Genomic DNA, 9039 nt, shown 5'->3' on the forward strand with positions numbered 1-9039 from the left:
AGCTATGTGTGGGAAACCAATGCCGCCGGCTTTGGCTCTTTTTACAGTGGGTACTCGGAGTTGGTTGGCATGGTGGCTTCTTCTGGGACGGGTGGAAGAGTTCTTAGTTATAGTTTCAGATAGGTAGGGGGGTGCTGTATGATTGATGCAATTGTGTGTGAGAGTAAGGATTTTAAAGTTGATTCTTTCCTTAACTGGGAGCCAGTGGACAAGTCTTCTGGCCTGTGAAATATGTTCATTTTTGGGAATGTGTAGTGCAGCGCGGAGGGCATTGTTTTGCACTATTTGGAGTCTGTTTAGGTTCTTTGACGATGTGCCTGCCAGGAGGGCGTTGCAGTAGTCCAATCTGGCTCCTATGGTAGCTCTGGCTATGGAGAGGCAGTTAGGCGTGGTGAGGTAGGGTTTTATGGCGTAGATGAGTTTGGTAGTCAGAGCAGAAGCTGAGGCGATGGCGTTGGTTTGTCTTGTCATTGAGAGTGTGGCGTCAATGTAGACTCCTAGGGTCTTGACTGTGGAGGAGACAGGTATGCTAATATTGTCGATGAGCATGTGAGAATAGTTGGGGCTAAGTTTGGTTAGTGTTTCGTTGGGGGCTAGGATGATGATTTCGGTTTTGTCTCCGTTTAGGCAGAGACCATTGATAGCCATCCAGGTTTGGATGGTCGAGTAGATTTTGAGGAGGGCTTCTGAGTCTAGGTCGTAGTCTCCGGAGAGGGGGAGGAGAACTTGCGTGTCATCTGCGTAATTTGTGTACGCTATGTTGAGGGAGTCCAGTAAGTCAAAGAGGGGTTTGGTGAATAGGTTGTAGAGGGTTGGAGCAGTGCAGGATCCTTGTGGGACACCACAGTTTATAGTGGTGGGGGGGGCGCTGTCCTGGTCTGAGTACACTTTCATGGCCCTACCTTCAAGGAAGGAAGTGATCCAGGTGGTAGCCTTGTGAGAGAAGTGTGCAGCATTGATGAGGTGAGATGTGAGAATGCTGTGGTCGACCAAGTCAAATGCTGCAGAGAGGTCGAGCAGAAGGAGGAGAGCAGGTTTGCCTGTGTCCATTATTTTGGTCATTTGATTTTTTAAATCTAGAAGGGCAGTTTCCGTCCCATGGCTTTTGCGGAAGCCTGATTGTCTTTTGCCTAGGATGGAGTTGGTTTCCAGGTAGTGTTGGATTTGATTGTGAGCGGCTTTGTCTAAGATTTTGAGGAGAAAGGGGACGGTGGTGATGGGGCGATAGTTGTTAGGGGAGGAAGGATCGAGGGAGGGTTTTTTCAGGAGCGGGCGGACCCAAGCTTCTTTTAGGCAATGTGGTACAGTTCCAGATGCGAAGGAGGCATTGATGAAGGCCGTAATGATGGGGGTGAGGGATTCTGAGCACTCTTTGATTAGTGAAGGTGGGCAGATATCCCCTTTGCAGGTGGAAGGTTTAATTTTTTTGAGGAGGTCTTTAACTTCTGTTTCTGAGACTTCTCTAAAGGCAAAGAGGGGTGTTTGTGAGAGAGCGTTATTGGTGGAGAGTGTGGGTGAGCAGGTGGGGGTGTTGAGGGCTTTGCGTTGTGAGGCTATTTTGTCTTGGAGAGTTTTAACTTTATTGAGGAGGGCAGCCTGGATGCCTGTGCACCAGGCTTCATCCTTGATGATTTCATCTGGGACGGAGGCCGGTGTGGAGAGTTCTTTGAATATGGAAAATATTTCTCTTGATTTGGAGCTGGCATTAATAATTCTCTGATTGTAGGATTCGGATTTAGCATGGAATATGGCTTTTTTGTAGGTCAAGGAGATCTCTTTAAAATCTTTAAGTGAGGATTGATTAGGTGCTGCTTGCCATCTGGATAGGGCTTTGCGTTTCTTGGTGCGAAGGTCAGATAGTTCTTCAGTGAACCATGAATTGCAGTGCAATGATTTTTTTCCTTTTTTTTCTTCTAGAGGGGCAATGAGATCGATGGCTTGAGTGAGTGTGCTGGAGTAGATGTTGGCTAGAGAGGTGGGGTCATGGATGAAAGGAGGCTTGAGTTCAGGGATGTCGAGGAGAGGGGCGAGGTTGGAAGCAGTGAGTTTTTTAGAGCTTCTTACTTTAGTGGGTGGGGCATGAGTTAAGGTTTTATGAGTAGGCGTGGTAGGAATGGAGAATTGAATGAGGTAGTGGTCCGTCCATGGGAGGGCCGAGATGGATGTAATTGCAGATGAGCAATTGTGATCCGCTAGCCAGTCAATGGATCTGCCTTTGTTATGAGTGGGGGCAGTAATTTTGTGTTCGAACCCCATGTTTGATAGTTCTTTGGCTAGATTTGCGGCTGCTTTGTCCTTTGGGTCAGCTAAACCAAGGTTAAAGTCCCCTAGAAGGATGCTTTTGGTGGTGCTTTTGAGGTTGTTGCCTATGTTTAGGAGGAGTTGTTTTTGGAAGTCTAGGGGTGATCCTGGTGGTCTGTAGGTGATAAAGAAGTTTATGGTGCAGTTAGGTGAGAGGGCTAGTTTAGCCGTGAGTAGCTCAGCGTTGTTGTCCCATTGCTGATTACACATTCTTAGGGAGAGGGTGTCTTTAAAGATGAGGGCGACGCCGCCACCACCTTTGGAGTTTTTTCGGTCCTGTCTGAGAATGGTATAGTTTTGAGGGAGAGCGAGGTGGATGGAAGGACTGGAGGCTTCGTGGAGCCAGGTTTCGGATATGGCAAGTAGGTCGAGATTGTGGGTGGTGATAAGGTCATTGATTTCAATGGCATGGGCATGGATAGAGCGCGCATTGATGAGAGCGCATCTTAAGTCTGGTCGTAGGGTGTGAGTGTTGGCGTTGGTGGTGTTGGGGGTGGGCGATGTGTATTTGGGGGTGTGAAGCTGGGGCGTGATAGGTGCAGCGTGATGGGTGCTAGCGTGATGGGTGCCAGGGTAGTGAGCGTGGACAGAGGGGTGAGTCTGGGCGGCTGATGTATGGGTGCGAGAGCTGAGTCTGTTGTTCCTAAGGAGTGCGGAGTGTGGAGTGCTGCGGAGAGTTAGGAGGTGTTTGGTGCGTGTTCTTAGTCTGTGGAGCCTGAGGTGGAGTGGGTGATGTCCGGTCGGATTGGTGGGGTAGTTGAGTGTGGAGTGGAGTGCAGACGGCGCTGTGGTGTGTATGAGGTCAGATGGTGGGGTAAGGCATGGGTGGGCATTCCGGTCTGGGGGCGTCATGCTGTAGATGGCCAGAAGGGAGAGGGCTGTGAAGGAGAGGGATAGAGAGGAAGGGAGGTGTGAAGGCGCTTTGGGGTGTGTGCCGGGGGGCTGCATTTGTTGACAAGAGATGTACAGCAGAGCCACTAGTGGCATGCAATGACACAATAGAGCGGGGCCGCTAGGGCAGGCAGTTATGCAGTGGATCAGGGCCGCTAAGCAGGCTAGAAACGAATGTCTGAATATCACATCAAAATGGCTAGATTCGAATGGCAGAATATCACATCAAAATGGCTAGATTCGAATGGCAGAATATCACATCAAAATGGCTAGATTCGAATGGCAGAATATCACATCAAAATGGCTAGATTCGAATGGCAGAATATCACATCAAAATGGCTAGATTCGAATGGCAGAATATCACATCAAGATGGCTAAATTCGAATGGCAGAATATCACATCAAAATGGCTAGATTCGAATTTGCATGGGCACACTGTGGAATGAGGGCTAATTTTTTTCGAGGTAGGGTAAAATAAAACAAATTTTTTTAGTGGCATAGACTGGGCAGGACAAGGGGTGGCTAGCAAGGTACATATGCATTGAGTGCGTAGCTAATAGTATGACTATGGCATTTTGGGCGGCACATATGGAAGTAACATGCAAGTCTGGGGATAGTGTACGGGGTAGATAAAGCCCGCAGGCTTACCTTATAGGACAAAGGTCAAGGGACAGGGTGACTCTGTGTTGCTCCTGCAGTGCGGGTTGCTGTGGGGGAGCTCCTGCTCTGACCCCTGTGCGTAACGGTCTTGCATAGCAGTGCAGAGCATTAAGGGTGGGAGTAGTCAGTGTCCGAGCATATGGTAGAGGCTGGTGGAGGCTGCTCGAGCATATGTGGCCGCAGGCCGTGGCGTCCCGAGGCGAACAGGGGTGGAACAGGGCCTTTTTCCACGGGCCTTCTTCCGGGAGCCGGCTTCCGCCTGCCGGCGTTGCGGATTGGGCACGGATCAAGCTAGTTGCTCAGCAACTATTGGCAGCCTCGTTTCGGCGCCGCGATGCGACCGCCATTTTGGGGTCAGGCCGGAAATGAGGACAAAGATGGTGGACCTCCGGTGCAAAGGTGTGCAAAAGCACGGATGGAGAAATCTGGCAGGGGAAAAGACCAGCTTGTAGGTGCTGCTGGCTTCAAGTGGCCTATATGGGCGCAGATTGGCCTCACCATGTGCGTGGAGTAAGCTGCATGCTTAGTCTGCTGGGGTCAGGCATCACGTGCTGGTCGAGTGGCAAGGATCACGTCGGTCGGGTCTTGGGATTAAAAGCTTCACTTCAACGTCCAAATCTCCGGCCGCCTCCAAAACCGTGGCTCCTGCAATCAGATCTGCAGTGAACACTGGTGTCAGCCTCTGATCATTGTCAGGAGTGTCCTTTAAACATTGCTATGTCAGCAGCCTGTGCAGTAAGGCTAGCTACTCTTCTTGCATTGCAGAAGCTTCACATAGGGGCATCCTGCTTATGGTGGTCTCTTTCTCCCCCTCCTTTCCCCAATTCCTGCAACAAAGCAATCCCCACCTTGTACGGCCATATCAAACATAACTAACACACAGTGGAGAAACTTTGCTGAAAATGTTGGGGGGGACATGACCTCTGAAGAAAAGGTGCCCCATTCAAATGAATGGGGACAAAATAGTGTGTCGTGAAAGTTGGGGGGACAAACATCCCCGTCCGCCCCCTAAAATGACGCCCATGCTAACACACAACTGTTTTCGCTGTCTTCAAAAGCTTTTAAAAACTTGGCTTTTTAACAAATATGTTTAATTATGCAATGTACTATTTTCACTAGCAGTTTTCGTCTGTAACCACGCACTATGTGCAAGAGCAGTGATACCTCTGGGTTTGGTCGCTCTATCAAATTAAATAAATAAATGCTAACGAGATAAGGCGTCAAACAAATACAGGTGCACACAGGAAGCCTGTCGCTTCTAACAGCTGCCCTTTTCCACTAGTGGGCTTCGCCACCCGGGGCTCCTAGAAACAGCTTTTAAAGCAAGATGAGGCATCAAACAAACAAGTGCACAGAGGGAGCATTCCACTCCAAACAGCTGTCCTTTTCCACTGCTATGATTGACAAAGTTTTGTCAAGGGAAACTATTGCAGGCAAACTGTCAGGAATAGTGTTTTATGGAAAATGGTTTTGGTGTTGGAGCCAAGTGGGGGTGAAATGCCAAACCAAAGAGTATACCTGAGGGGTGGGCAAGAGAGAGGGGGCAGAGGGATGGAAGATGGAAGGCTGTGACAATGGATTTACTAGTAAGGTTAGGTGGAGTGCTGAAGGAGGTTTATTGGTTGGCATGGGAAGTAGGGATGTTGAGAGCATGTTTTACAGGTTACTATTGACTGTTTCGACAGTCAAAGTTTCGAATACAAACGTTTTTTTGGGGGGGGGGTTCATCCCCCAAGCTCCAGTTTTTTTCTTTTTTAAACACTTATTTACCTATGCTAAATTAAAATAAACCCTTTACTATTAAATAAATAAATTCTAAACTTTTTTTCGACACTTTTGTGTCGGAACTTTTGACATTCGAAACTAATGTTATGAAACTTTGACTGGACACCTGTTTTCCATGGTTCTTTTTTGCTGCTTTTAGGATATCAGAATTGGAGGCCAGCAAAAGGGATATGGATTTGTGGCGGAAAGATGTGGTTTTTTGTCAGAAGTTTAGATATTCTTAGAAAGAAGTGGTAAAAACAGACCAACAGAGCAGAGCAGAGGGTTTTGGATTCAACTGGGCTGGTGGGCGGGTAGAAGGCATAGAGAGCATAGTGGAAGCAGTGTGGCCTTAGTGAAGGACCTGTTTTCAGGCACGAGAATGGGGAAAGTGTGACTACGGGGCAAGTTTTGGGGGTAATGAGGAATGCTCTGGCATCTTTGGGAGAGGACAGGACAGCATTTGGAACACATTCATTAAGAATAGCAGCGGCAACGAAGGGGAAATGACTAGGGATGAGTGAACAGGACATTAAGAGATTGGGGTGCTGGAAATCTGGGCAGCACAAAGCTTATATTAGGGACCTGGGAGAAGGAGAGAAGTGATGGTAAGAGGTAGGGAAAGGTGGGGGTACGGCACAGGTCTCACAATTTTCCTTTTTCACAGAAGCGGTACGAGGAAATGGGGAGGTTCCTCGGATTTGGATTTGCAGCGACGCTCTGGTGAAATGGGCATGGAAACAAGCAGCAGTGAAGAGGCACTTTGGGATGCAGCTGGGATGCAGCTATAAGGACTTGTTGGTAAAATGCTCAGGGATGGACTGTTTAAGGTGGGACTACTTGTTGCCCATGATGGATGGGCGAAGGAGGAAGAATACTATTCCGGCGGCAGTACTAATTCATGCGAAGGAGAATGATCTTGTTAAATAGCCTTAGGTGGCGCAAATAAAAAAAATAAAAAGGGAAACACTGTTTTTGAGGAAGTCCTGTCCGGAAGTTAATTAATATTTAACGCAGCTGTTGCCATGGAGACTGTGCAGAGGGGCGTTTAGAGAAGGGGCAGTTAAGAAAACGAGTGGGAAAATGAATAGGGAGATAGACATTTTGTGCAGGTTTGGGGGTGCGCATGTTGAAGATGGACAGGCTGGCCCGGAGGTACAAGATAGGGGTAGAGGTATGGAAGAAGGACAGGCATTGGCTGGGGAAACTCTGGGGGAGAAAAGTGGGAAAGATGGTGGGGAGAGTTGAAGGGGGAAGGGAGGGATGAGGAGGGATGTGGAGGGCCAAGGGGAGCTAATGAATTACTTGTATTGATACATGTGTTAATGGTTTCGTAGTCTGTAAGGCCAAGGAGACAGGTTAGCGTGGTTTTATAAGCTGTGGCTTGTCAAATTAAAGCAACCTTTTCCACTATAAGCTTTGTGCAGACTAGCTCAAAGCTCCTATCAGCTCTTATCACCCAAACATTAACGCTAATTTAGGAAGTCTTGATGGCATTGACAACTGACAAGGTGCTACCATTAAAATGTGTAGAGACATGTTCAGGTATTTGCGAGATGAAAAGGTAAGCTTGGGCTGTGATTGCTCCCAGAGAGAAAGGCCCCGCCCTTCCTGTGTCAGCTATGATATGCCACAAAACTGTGTGCTGCTTGTTAATACACAGAGGTCAGTAGCAGATACAACCTTGCACCCCCCTTTGTTGATATGTTGAAGAAAGCCACACTCCCTACTGAAAGATGATGTCTGTATGTACAAACACTTATGGATGACCGTTTCCGAGGCTGTAACTGTAACCAGGGAACAGACTGTACCAAGCCAGCACTCGTTAAATCTATATCTGGAGAGCTTGTTAGTAGATTGACTGCCTGCGTTGGGGGAGGCGTAAATATCCTACTCATCCAGTCTGGGTGACTGGATCAGTGCTCCGAAGGGGTTGGTCTCATTGCAATGCTCTCAAGTGTCACTCATTGTTGTTGAGTGATTTTGACATCTTAGGGCATAGCATGTTTCCAGTTTCAGTGGCGACATTACATTATTAAAGTCTTTCAACTACCAAGCTTCCTTCTCACAGTTTAATTTAACTACTTATACTCACTCTTGTCCAGTCTTAATGGCAGCTTTCACTTTAATTGAGTCCAATTTAAGGCCATTTATTATAGGCCATTTGACGATATTATAAACTCACTTCTAGTCAGACTCAAATGCTCCCTTAACTTTAACTGCACCTCACAAAATCCTATTTGGAGGAAAGTCTAACAGTGTACCTCCTTATCTCCTTACCGACAATATCGCTATTTCAAAATAGTCAAGAAAATATGTACCACTTCCATTTAAAGTCAAACGTCAGCTGATGTTAAGAAGAAGTAAAATGGCGCGAATGGAAGTGTGAAAAAAGTACATTTTGGAAAAGCATCATTCAAACGGAACAGGGGGAGTGTTTCTCATGAGAAGATTGACAGGACGCTGCCAGAGTTTTAAGCGCTTCAAGCAATGGCCTTGCAAGCTTAGAGTGGATGTAGCGTGTGGACACTGAAAAACAGTACGTATTAACTGCAAATTCCTCTCCTGATAAGTGTGTATGTGTTGTAATGATAGCAAGGTGTTTGCTTAAATGCGCATTGCTCTTAACTTAAACTGACATGGGGGTGTTTTGACTTGAAATTGGTGGGCGAACTTGGACATATGTTTGTAACGCATTACACGGGTGTATTGATGGAAAGGGTTGGCGTTATGTTTACAATCAGGAAGATATATTAAAAGGTATAGAAAAATAACCTGTTTGGTCAGTTAAAATGAGTCTCTCTCGATTTTCCAGGAGTACTGTTCAGTATTGCTGTCTGTTTTGTGACTAGTTGGGACAAGTCACAACAAATAATCATCACAATATCTCCACGCTGAAAATCTGATGGAATCATTAGAAAGTGTTGACAGCAACCTTACCAGTGCCATGTAAGATGAGAATCGCCAGTCAGAGTATTTAGTTATTTATTTACATTTTTGTAGTGTGCTACTTGCCCGTGGGCTTCAGGGCGCACATATAATGTAGACACGACAAACAACAACAAAGAACAAGAGAGGCTGTCAGGGAACAGTAGGGGGCCAGGTTGACAAGATTTTTAGCCTGGTTTCAGGTTGAAAAAGTGGGACTTGCTCAATTGCTTACATTTAAATTCTTTAAGGGAATTTGCCGATCTCAAGACCAGTGGGAGCTCATTCCAGGCTGAAGGAGCCTGGACTAACTCATAAATTGAATGAATGGCAAGGGCATCCTGAGCATAGATGCCTGACAACCCAAGGATGACCTGAGTGTGATCAGCATTGTTGGCATGCTGAACACCCATGTCATCCAAGACAGAGAGAAGGGTCATAACGTAGATATTAAACAATGTAGGGGAAATACAAGACCCCTGCAGGACCCCACAAG

General features: G+C 46.9%; 1 long non-coding RNA gene across 1 annotated transcript in view; it reads left to right on the forward strand.

The window, feature by feature from the left end:
- LOC138579649 (uncharacterized) overlaps positions 1-6529 on the forward strand; it is a 472376-nt gene extending 465847 nt beyond the window's left edge. The window contains exon 5 of the long non-coding RNA XR_011304109.1: positions 6283-6529. This is a non-coding gene — a long non-coding RNA (uncharacterized lncRNA). The remainder of the gene's footprint in view (positions 1-6282) is intronic.
- Positions 6530-9039: the final 2510 nt, after the last annotated feature.

The sequence above is a fragment of the Ambystoma mexicanum genome, chromosome 3p (genome assembly GCF_040938575.1).
Source record: "Ambystoma mexicanum isolate Mex_15411 chromosome 3p, UKY_AmexF1_1, whole genome shotgun sequence".
Lineage (NCBI taxonomy): Eukaryota > Metazoa > Chordata > Amphibia > Caudata > Ambystomatidae > Ambystoma > Ambystoma mexicanum.